The sequence below is a fragment of the Bufo gargarizans genome, chromosome 1 (genome assembly GCF_014858855.1).
Source record: "Bufo gargarizans isolate SCDJY-AF-19 chromosome 1, ASM1485885v1, whole genome shotgun sequence".
NCBI classification, from domain to species: domain Eukaryota; kingdom Metazoa; phylum Chordata; class Amphibia; order Anura; family Bufonidae; genus Bufo; species Bufo gargarizans.
This window is the reverse complement of record NC_058080.1, coordinates 4,938,305-4,955,338: the sequence shown is the minus strand read 5'-3', so window position 1 is coordinate 4,955,338 and position 17,034 is coordinate 4,938,305. Positions and strand designations below refer to the sequence as shown.

At 43.9% G+C, this 17,034-nt stretch overlaps 1 long non-coding RNA gene across 1 annotated transcript in view; it reads right to left on the bottom strand.

The window, feature by feature from the left end:
* The window catches only part of LOC122938601, a 61,631-nt gene extending 45,092 nt beyond the window's left edge, over positions 1 to 16,539 (bottom strand). The window contains exon 1 of the long non-coding RNA XR_006390039.1: positions 16,449 to 16,539. This is a non-coding gene — a long non-coding RNA (uncharacterized LOC122938601). The remainder of the gene's footprint in view (positions 1 to 16,448) is intronic.
* Between the last annotated feature and the right edge of the window lie 495 nt (positions 16,540 to 17,034).

The following is a 17,034-nucleotide window of genomic DNA, read 5'->3' as shown; positions in this document are numbered from 1 at the left end:
TCGTCCTCGCACACAATGTAAGTCAATGGGGACACAATCTGGCACAATAGAAAATGGATCTGTCTCCCATTGACTTTCAATGGAGTTCATGACGGATCCATCTTGGCTATGGTACAGATAACACAAATGGATCCGTTCATGATGGATACATGTGGTTGTATTGTAGAAACTAAACCCATCAAGGTATTCAAAACTGATTTTTCAAACGTCGTTAACTCTTTAGGTGTTCCACAAGAATTAATGGAAAATAGAGATACAATTTCCAAATTTTACTTTTTTGGCAAATTTCCATTTTAATATTTTTTTTCCAGTTACAAAGCAAGGGTTAACAGTCAAACAAAACTCAATATTTATGGCTCTGATTCTGTAGTTTACAGAAACCCCCCATATGTGGTCGTAAACCGCTGTACGGGCACATGGCAGGGCGCAGAAGGAAAGGAATGCCATACGGTTTTCGGAAAGCAGATTTAGCTGGACTGGTTTTTTGACACCATGTCCCATTTCAAATCCCCCTGATGCACCCCTAGAGTAGAAACTCCAAAAAAGTGATCCCATTTTTGAAACTACGGGATAGGGTGGCAGTTTTGTTAGTACTATTTTAGGGTACATATGATTTTTGGTTGCTCTATATTACACTTTTTGTGAGGCAAGGTAACAAGAAATAGCTGTTTTGGCACCGTTTAAATTTTTTGTTATTTACAACCTTGTTATTTACAACCTTCATCTGACAGGTTAAATCATGTGGTATTTTTTATAGACCAGGTTGTAACGGACGCGGCGATACCTAATATATATACTTTTTTTTATTTATGTAAGTTTTACACAATGATTTCATTTTTGAAACAAAAAAAATGATGTTTTATTGTTTCCATAGTCTGAGAGCCATAATTTTTTCAGTTTTTGGGTGATTATCTTGGGTAGGGTATGATTTTTGGGAGATGAGATGATGGTTTGAGTGGCACTATTTTTGGGGTGCGAGTGACTTTTTGATCGCTTGCTATTACACTTTTTGTGATGTTAGGTGACAAAAAATGGCTTTTTTTACACTGTTTTTATTTTTAAAAAAATTACGATATTCACCTGAGGGGTTAGGTCATGTGATATTTTTTATAGAGGTGGTCTATACGGACGCGGCGATACCTAATATGTATACCTTTTTTTATTTATATAAGTTTTACACAATAATATCATTTTTGAAACCCAAAAAAATCATGTTTTAGTGTTTCCATATTCTGAGAGCACTATTGGCACTATTTTGGGGTGCGTGTCACTTTTTGACAGCTTGCTATTACACTTTTTGTGATGTAAGATGACAAAAAATGGTTTATTTAGCACAGTTTTTATTTTTTACGGTGTTCATCTGAGGGGTTAGGTCATGTGATATTTTTATAGAGCTGGTCGATACGGACGCGGCGATACCTAATGTGTATACTTTTTATGTGTATACTTTTTTATTTATTTATGTAAGTTTTACACAATACCAGCTTTTTTTAAAACAAAAAAAAAAGATGTTTTAGTGTTTCCATATTCTAAGCCATAGTTTTTTTTATTTTTTAGGCGATTGTCTCAGGTAGGGGCTTATTTTTTGCGGGATGAGGTGACGGTTAGATTGGTACTGTTTTGGTGGGTAAACGCCTTGATCGCTTGCTGTTGTACTTTTTGTGATGTAAGGTGACAAAAAAATGGTTTATTTAGCACAGTTTTTATTTTTTACTGTGTTCATCTGAGGGGTTAGGTCATGTGATATGTTTATAGAGCTGATTGATATGGACGCGGCGATACCTAATATGTATACTTTTTCCCCCCTTTATTTGGGGAAAATGAAGTTTTTTGTTTATTTTTACTTGAAACTTTTATGTAATGCATTGGCTGTATGAGTAATACAGTGAGTATTACTCATACAGCTTTCTGCCTGTGAGATCCAGGGGGCTGGATCTCATAGGCTCGTCCTGGAAGGCAGCGCCGATACCTCAGGAAGGCATTGTGCTGCCTTCCATGCAATCGGGTCCCCCCTACAGCCCCAGGAGGACCCGATGGCACCGCCACCCGCTACCACCGCCGCAACATGTAAAAGCCGCAAACTGCAGTTCTGAATTGACCTGCGGTTTGCAGCGATTGCCGACACGGGCAGGCACCTTGAGCAGGCACCTTGTTCCGATGACCTCACGCCGGGCGGTGGTGATCGGAAATACACATGACGTCCCGGTACGTCATGTGTCCTTAAGTACCAGGACAACATGCCGTACCGGTACGTCATGTGTCCGGAAGAGGTTAAGAAGGAAACCATCTACTGGGTCAAATCTCTTCCAAATCAGAGTTCTCTCACCTGGTTCGAAAAGCTATTCACTGGTTCCCGGTACCCCTCTAAATTGATATCTATAATATACAGAAGGACCCGGCTTCACACAGGTATATTTCATCTATTTAATTTTATGTTTCTGTGTGTAATTAAAAGATATCCAGAGTATCCCCCACAACAGAGACCTCCACAGTACCCGCCCCTTTAACAGTGACCTCCACAGTGTCCGCCCTTTTAACAGAAACCTCCAGTGTATGCCCCTTTAAAAGAAACCTGTCACCGGGATTTTGTGTATAGAGCTGAGGACATGGGTTGCTAGCACATCCGCAATACCCAGTCCCAATAGCTCTGTGTGCTTTTATTGTGTAACCTGCACAGTGCATGCCCTTTTAACAGTGACCTCCACAGTGTCCGCCCCTTTAACAGTGACCTCCGCAGCGCTGCCCCTTTAACATTGACCTCAATAGTGCCCGCCCCTTTAATAGTGACCTCAACAGTGCCCGCCCCTTTACAGAGACCTCCACAGTGCCCACCCCTTTAACAGTGACCTCCACAGCGCCCGCCCCTTTAACAGTGACCTCCACAGTGACCTGTCCCTTTAATGCTAGGGCTACATGACAATATGTGTCACACGACATTTTATAGCAGCATAGTTGTGCCTTATGTATGGTGTGACTTATTGTCATCCTGTAGCCGTAGCCTAAAGCTGACCTACAGCAGTGAAGAAAAATGACTGGGTTGTTATGGAAACCTAGTGTAAAACTGTGTGTATGGCAGTTGGGATTTGAAGAGAAAGACTTGCAGGCTTGTATGGCTAATGCAGATAATTTTTGGGGAATATCTCAGGAACGGTACGTCCTAGAGAGCTGAGAACCGATCTAAAACCTTCCCGGACACCTGATGTACCTGTGTGCCAAATTTGGTAAAGAACAGTTTAGTCGTGCATAAAGAACAGACAGATGTCTAGGCAGACAGACAGAAACTATTATATAATATATATATATATATAATGCTTAAGCTCCCATCCACTGATGTCAAACTGGCTGTAATAGGACTGTGGTTGAAGGATTTGAGGAAGCAGTTCTCTCCCTCTGAGGTTTTCAAAATTTTAAGCATTCCTCACAAGCTTTTAAGCTGTATTTGTGTGCAGGAGAATGGATACAAGGTCTTGTCTAGATGGTACAGAACCCCAGATAAAACTTCTTTGTTTGGTCCTAATTTCAGCACAGGGGTGTGTCCTTTCTGCTGCAGCTCTCTCCCTGTAACAACCACAGTTTCTAAAAGAACATATGGCTGATGGCAGATGAAGATTTAAAGAGGACCTTTCATCAGGCTAGCTCTAGTCTAATTATTATCCTACCTTATAGGCGGCCCTCACTGATGCCATGGCACTTTTTTACTTTTTTTTCTCTACAGAACTCCCTGTTCGTCCGCTGTTGGCCCCGTATATTTTGGCGCCTTATGTTATAATAAGGCGACTCGGTTATACTAGGAGGAGACTTGTATTTTCCCTGGGAGTGGTTATCTTCTCCCTGGCTGTGAGCGCATTCAATCAGAGCGCTCCGATCTTAGCCAGGGAGAATGAGCTCAAGTTCTCGCGAGATAATATAATATAAGGTGCCAAAATTTAAGGGGCCAACAGCGGACTAATGGGGGGGGGGGCGGTCTGACATGTGTGACTTTATGTGGTAATAACTTTAAAATGCTTTTACTTATACAGGCCATTCTGAGATTGTTTTCTCGTCACATATCGTACTTTATGTCACTGGTGAAATGGAGTCCAAAAAATTGTTTTTATTTATTAAAAAATACCACATTTTCCAACAATTTGGAAAAATTTGCTAATTTCTAAATTTCTATTGCTTTACTTTTATAATAGATAGTAATACCTTCAAAAATAGTAATTACTTTACATTCTCCATATGTCTACTTCATGTTTGGATCATTTTGAAAATGACATTTTATATTTTTGAGACGTTAGAAAGCTTACAAATTTAGAAGCAAATCTTAAAATGTTCAACAATATTTCCAAAACCCCAATTTTTCAGGATCAGTTCAGTTATGAAGTCACTTTCTGGGGCTTACATATTAGAAACCGCCCATAAATCACCCCATTTTAGAAACTACACCCTTCAAGGTATTCAAAACTGATTTTAAAAACTTTGTTAACCCTTTAGGTGTTCCACAAGAGTGAATGGCAAATGGAGATGAAATTTCAGAATTTTGGCAGATTTTTCATTTTAATCCATTTGTTAAAGTAGCAAAGCAAGGGTTAAAAGCCAAACAAAACTCAAAATCTATTACCCTTAATCTGGGGTTTACAGAAATGTATGTGCGCACAGCAGGCTTTCATAGTGGAAGGAACATCATATGGCTTTTGGAGAACGGATTTAGCTGGAACGGTAATTGGGAGCTATGTCGCATGTGAAGAAACTCTGAGGTGGCCCTACAGTGGAAACCCCCAAAAAGTCACTTCATTCTGGAAACTACACCCCTCAAGTAATATTTGAGGACTTTGACCCATCGGGCGTTTCACAGAATTAGGAAACGCTTGGCTGTGAAAATAAAAAATGAATTTTTTCCAGAATAAGTAGCTTTACACACACATTTTTCACTTTCACAAGGGGTAGCAGGACAAAATGCATCCCACATTTTGTTCCTCATTTCCCCTCGAATACGCCAACACCCAATATGTGCTCATAAAATTATGTATGGGTGCATGGCAGGGGTCTAGAGTCAAACAGCTAAATATGTTTTTTTCTTGACCTGATTTGGCAGACATGGATTTTAGCTGCCATGTCACATGTAAAATTTTTCCAGAGGTCCCCAGAAATGAAAAATCCGAAAAAGTGACCCCATTTCGGAAATAGCACCCCCGTACGAACATATTAAGTGGTGGAAAGGGTACTTTACCAAACAGGTATCTCATAGAAGGCAGCATTACTTGAGACAAGCATTTCATAGCACACATTTGTAAAAATTACTAGCAGACCCCAATTTTTCACTTTCACAAGGGGTTAAAGGAAAAAATGCACCCCAGTATATGTTCCTCATTTTCTCCCCATTTTGCAAACACCCCATATGTGCTTGTAGCCTGCTGTATTGGCGCATAGCAGGCTGCTACAGGCAAACTACAAAATATGTTTTTTGCAGGCCTGAATTGTCGCATTTAAATAATTTCCAGAGGTCTCCAGAAATGAGAAAACCCAAGAAGTGACCCCATTTTGGAAAGAGCACCCCCGTACAGACATTTTAAGTGGTGGAAAGGGTACTTTTTACTAAACAAGTGTCTCACAGAATGGATTATGTAGTGGTTGTTGGAAAGTGGGTATGCAAGTGAGGTGGACTAAATCAGAGATATGGAAATATTACAGGGCGCATAAAGGATGAAATTAAAACTCCATGGATGAGTGGTAGGTTTGGAAGCATTCTTTCATACAGAGGTCAGGTTTATCAGGGCAGGTGTCGCACTGATAAATGGTGTCCTTTCGCATTCCCCTTTTGTAACAAACCTGACATCTTTTTTGGGTCTCTCCCCTCTTTGCTGTTTGTGGGACTTCACCAGGGAAATGTTGTCCTGGTACAACACGGGCACCATGACCTCCTGAAGTACTCTGGCCCTCCCCTTCCTGACTTTGGAAAATTAGGGCCTTGATTACCGCCTCTTGGAACTGAAGGACAGTTCCTGTCTGGCCCGCAGTTCGATGTAAAATGTACGCATTGTACATTGCCATCTGTACAATGTATACAGCAAGCTTTTTGTACCACACCTTAGTTTTACGCATGGCACTGTAGGGCTTCAAAACTTGATTGGACAGATCAACCCCTCCCATGTTCCTGTTGTAATCAAGGATGCAGTCAGGCTTGTTGACAGGGGTAGTGGTACCTCGCACTTGGGCAGGAGAACTGGTGTTTGTGTGAATGGTGGTTAGTACAAGAAAAAACACCTCAGCTCTATAGTGGTGATGTTGGAGATCATAAAATAATGATAATAATAAAATCAAATCCACTCACTTCACAGGGGGGGCAGTCACCAGGATAAGCTCAAGACACCTGGGACTATTCCCCCCCCCCCCGGCCAGGATCGCATGTAGAGATGTAAATAATTGAACGCCGCCTACACACGTGGCTTCTGGTCAATCATTTTATTAATATAAGGCTCAACGCATTTCGAGGGTCTGAGGCCCTCTTCTTCAGGAGAAATAAATTAATTAATTTAGTTACAACAGAAGAAAGAAGAAAAATGTTTTATATATATAAAATAGAATAAAATATAAAATAACAAATGACATAAAAAAATTATAAAGTTGTTGTATAAGTGTATATATGTGTAAAATTGTGTATATGTATGCGTAAATGTACACACACACACAACTACACAATCACACTCATGCGAGGAGTACTTTGCCTCAAATTCTTCATTAAGTACATGGATTGGATCATAAAAATATGTATATGTATAATATACTTTATATATCAAGTCTATTCAGAGTTTATGAGCACATATACCCAATCAAGTAAATAGAGAAAACCCAATGGGACCTTGATAGAAAATAAAACATAATAAATGATAATATATATAAATATTCGTATGTATAATGATGAACACATATATGCTGTCCAACCAGGATACGGATATAGCAAAAAAATACATACACATAAAATCTACATAGAAAAAAACTTTAAAAAAATTATATATATTTCTATAGTAATAAGTCCAAAGAAGATTAAGTTGATCCCTACCTTCAGGAGTGCTTTGACAGATTCTGAGACCAGTCTTATATATATATATATATATTTGTGGTCATGGCTGCGGATCCGAGGACCTTGTGTGAGAAGTTTGGGACAGGCCTGCCCTGTTTACTTACCTCAGACCTGGACTGAATGGCTGGTGGTGTGCCCTTAGCCATGAACGAGGGTAGGCCTATAAGGGGGCATACCCTGGTAGAAGTAGAAATAAGGGAGGGTGGGAGGGGCACAGATAGCCAACGGGCAAGGAGGGACGTGCGCCTTGGCTTTTTAAAGGCACCTCCGCCCCTCCCACAAATACAGGCTGACACGTCAGCCTTAACTACTTGTGGTCATGGCTGCAGATGCGAAGACCTTGTGTAAGAAGTGGGGGACAGGCCTGCCCTGTTTACTTACCTCAGACCTGGACTGAATGGCTGGTGGTGTGCCCTTAGCCATGAACGAGGGTAGGCTTATAAGGGGGCAAAGAACAAGCCAGGTAGAAAAGGAGTTTATTATACACGCAGTACGTCATAAAACCAGACTACAGAAAGCCTCAGATATCTCTCTGTGTGGATTCGGAATGTGCCACCCGTAGCATGCCAGCGACCCATTTTTTGGATGATGTGAGCTGGGACATTATGCTTTGATGCTGCGGATGCAGCCCCAATGTGGAAAGAATGCCCTGAAATGTTTTTCCGATCATACCCTAAACCCGCCACTAGTAAACGGATGTGCGAAATGAACTGGGATGACGTGATGGATCTGACTTTGAACGGAAGCAAAGGGCTGTCTTGGGCCGAATCGCCCAACACCGCCAAAAGCTGCTGGAAGACCTGAACCGGGCACCATTCATTGAAAGTAGGGAAGTACCTGATCCCTACCGGTTGACCGACTTGGGATGTCTTGGAAGAAAAGAGGTACAGAATGAACTGGTCGTCGTGCCGGACCAGTTGGCCCTTGGTTAAACCTTTGACTTAAGCAGAGGAGCTGGTGAACTCCCCTGGCCTTAAAAAAAACATAAAAGCTGAGGTACATGGCCGCTTTGACATCGGTACTTGCAAGGAGCCCAAAAGGATTGCCATCTAGGGAGGTGGATAACTTCCTAAAGAGTTATCTTGACACCGGCTGTCTAAGAGTGCTTGTCCCCCCGCTGCTCTTTTGAATGCCCCTAAGGGTGGCTTTTATCGCCTGTGACAAGAAAATCGACCTACAGTCCGGATCTTCCAATGTGAGGAAATGCTGTACCCCGGCCAGGTATAACTTTATGGAGTTGTAGAAAGTTTGAGCTCCAAATGGCAGTATGCCAAGAAAGCCATGATGTATGCAGTCTTGCCGGTATCATGTCTTGGGTGAAGGAGTGTGAACTTGTGGAACACATTCCAGCCTGTTCTATAGTTTCTGGACGTGTTGACAGACAAAGATTTTTGCACCAGACTTTTTGCTGAATCAATGTAAGATTTAAATCCATAACCAAAATTCGGAACGCTGGAGGGGATAAACCCACTTGGTCCGCCTCCGGCATTGCCTGGAAAAAATTACGAAAATTAAATCGTGACAAGGCATCTGCAGCGATATTTTGTGCGCCCTGGATATGCCTGCAAGTTACATGAAAATTGTGACACAGGGAAAGCCAGACCAACCTGCAACAAATGACATGATGAACGGTGACTTAGATCTGCCTTTGGCGATGATGTCTACCACCGCCTGATTATCAGTGACAAAAACTACAGATGAGTTGGCCCATTGACTGCCCCAAACTTGAGCCGCTGCTACAATGGGGTACACCTCTAGCAAAGGAGAAGACTTCAAAGCTCGCTGCGCAGAAGACACCTCTGTGGGCCAGGAACCAGCAAACCACTGATTCCCGCTGATTGCTGCGTAACCTGCAGAGGCCGCAGTGTCCATGAAAATCGTGGCCGATGTGGGACCCCATTGAGGAACAAACATGGAGACCCTGTTCCAACTGGCAAGGAACGTGTTCCACATCGCCAAATCTGCAATCGCTTGGCTGTCTAAGCAGATGAGACTATCCTGCTCGGGGGCTGATGGGAGCAATTGTAACAACCGGGAGGTGAAGGCTCTACCCTGCAGCATGATTCTGGTGGCAAAGTTCAACATACCCAGCAACGATTGTAACTCCACTTTAGTAAAACATCTGGAACCCACCGCTTTGGATATCTCTTCCCTGATTTTGGCGAGCTTCTCCTCCGGAAGCCTAGCTTGCATTTTTATGGTGTCCAAAACTATCCCTAGGAAGGTGATTACCGTCGAAGGGCCTTCTACCTTTGAAGAGGCGACGGGAACGTTGAGCTAGGAGAAGATCTGGAGAAGGGACCTGAGCTTGCTGGGTCTGTTGCCTGGTGATTCAACCAACAGGAAATCATCCAGGTAATGAATAACCAGCGGGCAATCGCAGCAGTTGACTAAAATCCAATGCAGGGCCTGCGCAAATTGATCAAACAGCCAGGAACTGCTCTTGGATCCGAAGGTCAGAAGGCTAGCAAAATAGTAAAGATTTTGCCATTTGATGCCATAAAACCTCCAGAGCTGCGGGTGAATGGGGAGCAATTTGAACGCATCTGCAATATCCGCCTTGGATAGCCAAGCCCCTCTGCCTACCTGGAGGATGAGATGTATGGCTTCATCGACTGAGGAGTACCTCATGGAGAACTCCTCAGAGGGAATCAGAGAATTTAAACTCCGGATGTTGGAACCATTAGGCGCAGAAAGATCGTAAATGAGACGTTTTTTATTGGAAAACGTTTTAGCCACAATGCCGATAGGGCTGACCCTCCAAGAATCAAAGGGGACAGTAGAAAAGGGCCCTATGAGGAATCCCTTTTCTAAATCAGATTGTATAAGGATTCCTACCGAGTCGGGATCCTTGGCGGCTGAAAGGAGATTAGGACCCTCCCAAGTGGACTGGGGAAGAGCGACCAGACCCATATGGAACCCCTCGGCAAACCCGGCTGCAAGAAACTGAACGAAACGGGGATTGGGATGGTTATGTAGGAGAGCTGCCAGGAGGTTCACATTGACCCCGACTAGTCATGAGGTCCTGGAGGAACGCTGTGGGCAGGTTGTCAGGGGGTGGGCTCTAAAGCAACCAGAGCAAATGTGCAGGGCTCTACATTTATTGTAAATACAGATGGCCATATTGTAATTATTGCATATTTGACTATTACCCAGGAAAACTATGGGGCGGCCTAATTTATCGGTGGATGGATCGGGTCTTTGCGGGAAACCAGAGGTGCTGGGAAGGAATCTGCCCTGGGAGACGGGAGGGACCACGTTGGGGCACCAATCTGACGAGTGGAGGATGGAATTGCAAGAAGCACATGCTGGAGCCATGAGAGCAGCGAAATGGCGACAAAAGAGCTCCATATCCATGGACGCCCAATTGGTGGTGTGCTGGAACTGGGCCAGAGTGGCAGCTGCCTTAGCAGAAAATGAGCGATGATAGTCATAAAAGGCGTGGCCGCCATAATGGTGGCCCAGATCCGTGACCCTGTACAGATAGGTGTCCAGTTCCTCCCGTCTCCCAGGGTGGGCAGAACAGATGATGTCCCTGTATAAGCTGAAGGCCAGAACAAATTCCGGGATAGACAATTTTTTGTTGAGGCGGACATCCCTGGCCTTTAGAGTGATAGAAACGTCGCCGCAAGCAATGGTCCTATTATCGATGGTGTCATGGGTAGCTAGGAGAATGCAAGCTAAATTGATGTCCTTGCCATCTAGGATATCCATCCTGATGTTATCTGGGACAAAATGTGCTGGAGCTACCTCAGGTGTGTATGAGGCCCTACCTGGGGAATGGTAACAAGAAGCGGCGGCCACTGGAACCGGAGGGACGAAAGGACTAGGTGACAGTCCTCTGGATTCTACCGCAATCAATCTAGCCTGCATGTCTGAGACAGAACTGGCAATGTTGTTAATGGTGGCATGTAACTGTGCCAATGACAACTGAATGGTTGACATGGGCACTTGATCCGCAGGAGGAGCCGTTGGCTCGGACACCAGGAGTCTGTATAGCTCCGCCTTCCGAGCCGACGCTGGGTAACGAATCCCTCGGCTGTTGAGTTCCTTGATCAATTTTGGAATTGTCCAACTTCTGAGCGACATAGAGCTGCCGTGGCCGGAAGCGGAAGACTCAGGGATTGATAAGGATTCCTCGTGGTCTGATAGATGAGACATACTGTGAGAGTGAGAAATGATGACAGAATTAAAGGCTGGAAGACCCTGGAGTAAAGAGTGACCCGTGACCGTGAATTTTTTTTTTTTTTTTTGCTGCTGGTGCAGACTGGAGTGTGAGCGCTTACCTGTGTGGACCTGAAAAGAAAGTGACAGCTGGCGATGATGTGACTTAACCGAAGAGGGAGTGAACTGTGAGAAAGGTGTGCACCAAAGTGATAATGACTAGATGGTACCTGAAGAATGACCCAGGAACAAAACAAAGATGCAACATCAACTGGCCCCGTACCTGAAGTGTACAGGACGATGAAGTTAGTACACATGAGGCTGGCAGTGACGTATCGAGAACATTGCAGTTGTGTACGTTTTATTTATTTATTTATTTATTTTTTTTTCAGCACAGGAAGGAACAGAAATTATTGAATTAAAAACGTAAGCCTGCATGACGTAACAGGCAACAGAAATTAAATCAGAGAGTCAAAAACTTAAACTTGGATGACGTGTCAGGCAGCATATTTAAGTTCAAAACGTAAGCCTGAAGACGTAGCAGGCAACAGAAATTATTGAATTTAAAACGTAAGCCTGCATGAAGTAACAGGCAACAAAAATTATAATCAGAGTTAAAAACGTAAACCTGGATGACGTGACAGGCAGCATATTTAAGTTAAAAACGTAAGCCTGAAGACAACAGGCAACAAAATAAATGAATTGCTAGTTAAAAACGTATGGCCGGGAAATGTGATAGTCAACAATCATTTCCAATTTTTTTTTTAATCATTATTATTTTTTAAACGCAAAACATGAGCCCGAATGACGTACCAGACCAGAGTGTTATGACGGTGACCTATGGAGACAGTGGGCAGCCGCAGACCCTGGAGAAAACTTGGGGCTAAAAGAAGCTGGAGGCACCAGGACTAATTAAATGCTGACCATGCCTGGACTATGTCGGGCTCCTGAACGGCTGAGAAAACGTGGACTAACATGATAATTATTTATACTGGAGCCTAGATGACGCTAGCGGCCGTGTGCGACTGTAGGGTTTAAGGAAAAGCGCTGGATGGTTGGAAAACTGGCTGAGGTGTGTATGCACGGTTGTTTTTTTTTTTTTTTGGGGTCCCCTTTAACCGCCTCCAGACCGCCTAACGCAGATTCGCGTTCCGGAGGCGGCAGCCCTGCGCAGAGTCATGCATATATGCGTCATCTCGTGCAAGCCAAGATTTCCTGTGAACGCGCGCACACAGGCGGGCGCGTTCACAGGATCGGAAGGTAAGCGAGTGGATCTCCAGCCTGCCAGCGGCGATCGTTCGCTGGCAGGCTGGAGATACGATTTTTTTAACCCCTAACAGGTATATTAGACGCTGTTTTGATAACAGCGTCTAATATACCTGCTACCTGGTTCTCTGGTGGTCCCTTTTGTTTGGATCGACCACCAGAGGACACAGGTAGCTCAGTAAAGTAGCACCAAACACCACTACACTACACTACACCCCCCCTGTCACTTATTAACCCCTGATCACCCCATATAGACTCCCTGATCACCCCCCTGTCATTGATCACCCCCCTGTAAGGCTCCATTCAGACGTCCGTATGATTTTTACGGATCCACGGATACATGGATCGGATCCGCAAAACACATACGGGCGTCTGAATGGAGCCTTACAGGGGGGTGATCAATGACAGGGGGGTGATCACCTCATGTGCACTCCCTGATCACCCCCGTCATTGATCACCCCCCTGTCATTGATCACCCCCCTGTAAGGCTCCATTCAGATGTCCGTATGATTTTTACGGATCCAGGGATACATGGATCGGATCCGCAAAACACATACGGACGTCTGAATGGAGCCTTACAGAGGGGTGATCAATGACAGGGAGGTTATCACCCCATATAGACTCCCTGATCACCCCTCTGTCATTGATCACCTCCCTGTAAGGCTCCATTCAGACGTCTGTATGTGTTTTGCGGATCCGATCCATGTATCCGTGGATCCGTAAAAATCATACGGACGTCTGAATGGAGCCTTACAGGGGGGTGATCAATGACAGGGGGATGATCAGGGAGTCTATATGGGTGATCACCCCCCTGTCATTGATCACCCCCTTGTAAGGCTCCATTCAGACATTTTTTTGGTGGCCCAAGTTAGCGGAAATTGGTTTTTTTTTTCTTACAAAGTCTCATATTCCACTAACTTGTGTCAAAAAATAAAATCTCACATGAACTAACCATACCCCTCACGGAATCCAAATGCGTAAAAATTTTTAGACATTTATATTCCAGACTTCTTCTCAAGCTTTAGGGCCCCTAAAATGCCAGGGCAGTATAAATACCCCACATGTGACCCCATTTCGGAAAGAAGACACCCCAAGGTATTCCATGAGGGGCATATTGAGTCCATGAAAGATTTAAATTTTTGTCCCAAGTTAGCGGAAAGGGAGATTTTGTGAGAAAATACCCCAAAAACTTGTGCCAAACAAAAAAAATTCTATGAACTCGCCATGCCCCTCATTGAATACCTTGGGGTGTCTTCTTTCCAAAATGGGGTCACATGTTGGGTATTTATACTGCCCTGGCATTTTAGGGGCCCGAAAGCGTGAGAAGAAGTCTGGGATCCAAATGTCTAAAAATGCCCTCCTAAAAGGAATTTGGGCCGCTTTGCGCATCTAGGCTGCAAAAAAGTGTCACGCATGTGGTATCGCCGTACTCAGGAGAAGTTAGGGAATGTGTTTTGGGGTGTCATTTTACATATACCCATGCTGGGTGAGATAAATATCTTGGTCAAATGCCAACTTTGTATAAAAAAATGGGAAATGTTGTCTTTTGCCAAGATATTTATCTCACCCAGCATGGGTATATGTAAAATAACACCCCAAAACACATTCCCCAACTTCTCCTAAGTACGGCGATACCAGATGTGTGACACTTTTTTGAAGCCTAGGTGCGCAAAGGGGCACACATTCCAAAGAGCACCTTTCGGATTTCACAGGTCATTTTATACACATTTTGATTTCAAACTACTTACCACACATTAGGGCCCCTAGAATGCCAGGGCAGTATAACTACCCCACAAGTGACCCCATTTTGGAAAGAAGACACCCCAAGGTATTCAGTGAGGGGCATGGCGAGTTCCTAGAATTTTTTATTTTTTTGTCACAAGTTAGCGGAAAATGATGATTTTTTTTTTTTTTCTTACAAAGTCTCATATTCCACTAACTTGTGACAAAAAATAAAAAATTCTAGGAACTCGCCATGCCCCTCACGGAATACCTTGGGGTGTCTTCTTTCCAAAATGGGGTCACTTGCAGGGTAGTTATACTGCCCTGGCAATTTAGGGACCCAAATACGTGCAAAGTAGTTTGAAATCAAAATCTGTAAAAAATGGCCGGTTAAATCTGAAAGGTGCTCTTTGGAATGTGGGCCTCTTTGCCCACCTAGGCTGCAAAAAAGTGTCACACATCTGGTATCGCCGTACTCAGGAGAAGTTGGGCAATGTGTTTTGGGGTGTCATTTTACATATACCCATGCTGGGTGAGATAAATATCTTTGTCAAATGCCAACTTTGTATAAAAAAATGGGAAAAGTTGTCTTTTGCCAAGATATTTCTCTCACCCAGCATGGGTATATGTAAAATTATACCCAAAAACACATTCCCCAACCTCTCCTGAGTACGGCGATACCAGATGTGTGACACTTTTTTGCAGCCAAGGTGGGCAACGGGGCACACATTCCAAAGAGCACCTTTCGGATTTCACCGGTCATTTTTTACAGATTTTGATTTCAAACTACTTTGCACGCATCTGGGCCCCTAAAATGCCAGGGCAGCATAACTACCCCCACAAGTGACCCCATTTTGGAAAGAAGACACCCCAAGGTATTTCGTGATGGGCATAGTGAGTTCATGGAAGTTTTTATTTTTTGTCACAAGTTAGTGGAATATGAGACTTTGTAAGAAAAGAAAAAAAAAATCATCATTTTCCGCTAACTTGTGACAAAAAATAAAAAGTTCTATGAACTCACTATGCCAATCAGTGAATACCTTAGGGTGTCTACTTTCCGAAATGGGGTCATTTGTGGGGTGTTTGTGCTGTCTGGGCATTGTAGAACCTCAGGAAACATGACAGGTGCTCAGAAAGTCAGAGCTGTTTCAAAAAGCGGAAATTCACATTTATGTACCATAGTTTGTAAACGCTATAACTTTTACCCAAACCATTTTTTTTTACCCAAACCTTTTTTTTTATCAAAGACATGTAGAACAATAAATTTAGTGAAAAATTTATATATGAATGTCGTTTTTTTGCAAAATTTTACAACTGAAAGTGAAAAATGTCATTTTTTTTTGCCTAAAAATCGGTAAATTTCGATTAATAACAAAAAAAGTTAAAATGTCAGCAGCAATGAAATACCACCAAATGAAAGCTCTATTAGTGAGAAGAAAAGGAGGTAAAATTCATTTGGGTGGTAAGTTGCATGACCGAGCAATAAACTGTGAAAATAGTGTAGTGCAGAAGTGTAAAAAGTGGCCTCGTCATTAAGGGTGTTTCAGCTAGAGGGGTTGAAGTGGTTAAATTGGGTTTGTTTTTTGTTTTGTTTTTTTAAATCTTTATTTGTTTCCCTAGTGTTGCTTTAGCTTTCCCAGGTTTGGTGTTTTTTTTTTTTTAACTTTATTTTCCCCCTAGTGTACTTGAGATTTCCCAGATTTATTTGTCCTCCTTGTGTTTCTTATGATTGTCCAGGTTTGTGTTTGGCTTTTTTTTTTTTGTTGAAACTTTATTTGTCCTCCTTGTGTTTCTTATGATTGTTCTGGTTTGTGTTTGGCTTTTTTTTTTTTTACTTTATTGTCCCCCTCGTATTTCCATGCTGCAAGCCTGGGGAGGACTCTGTGACCGGCCGCAGAAGTGAGAAGAACGCAGGAGGCCGGAATTTGACCGGGCAGAAACGGGAGGTGGTGCCGAGCTATCGCAGGATTTTGCGACACACGTGAGGGAGAGCGAGGGACGCTGTGACGGGGGAGGGTAAGCCTGGTACGGGATCCGATGCCCAAACTCCGCCGATGAGCCCAGGCATGCAGAGCTGTGAGGAAGCAGACCATGGCCAGGTACAGGGGGCAGCAGACATGGAAGGGAATACACAAAGCCAGAACGGGTCGGCCCTGTTACCTGAGGAGCGTTCGGCCGAAGCGCTCCGGAGCTGCTTGCAGGTTGTAGGGAGCAGCGGCCCCAGCATACTTACGGATGACTGTATCAGCGCGTGTGTTGGCGACGTAGGCTTGGCGGAATTGCAGCAGTAAGACTCCTCCTCTCACAGATAGCTCACGGGCAAGGAGGGACGTGCGCCTTGGCTTTTTAAAGGCACCTCCGCCCCTCCCTCAAATACAGGCTGACACGTCAGCCTTAACCTGTTCCAGATGTTGTTCTTTTTCTTCTTCAAAGCACTGAGTGAAAAGCAGTGATTTATGGGGTAGTACCACAAGTCCCAGCCGACAACGAGCAGCACAGAAGGGCACAGGTCCTCTCTGCAAGCAGTCACAAAGCTAGAATGGCTGCCTGCAGAGAGGCACCAACAGTTCTTTCTGCTGCATATCGCTGCCATTGGCTGGAGTGTTGTTCCAGCAAATCGCAGCGCTGGGAGGGGACATCAGTGTCTGATGTCCCCTCCCTGACCTCGAAGGTGACATGGGCTGATGTAATCAGCCCCAATCACCTCCGTCCCAGCCACCAGCAGCACCACAGATTGGATGATACTTGTATAGCGCTGCCAAAGGCTGGAGCGTTGCTCCAGCCAATCGCAGCGCTGGGAAGGGACACCTGTGTCTGGT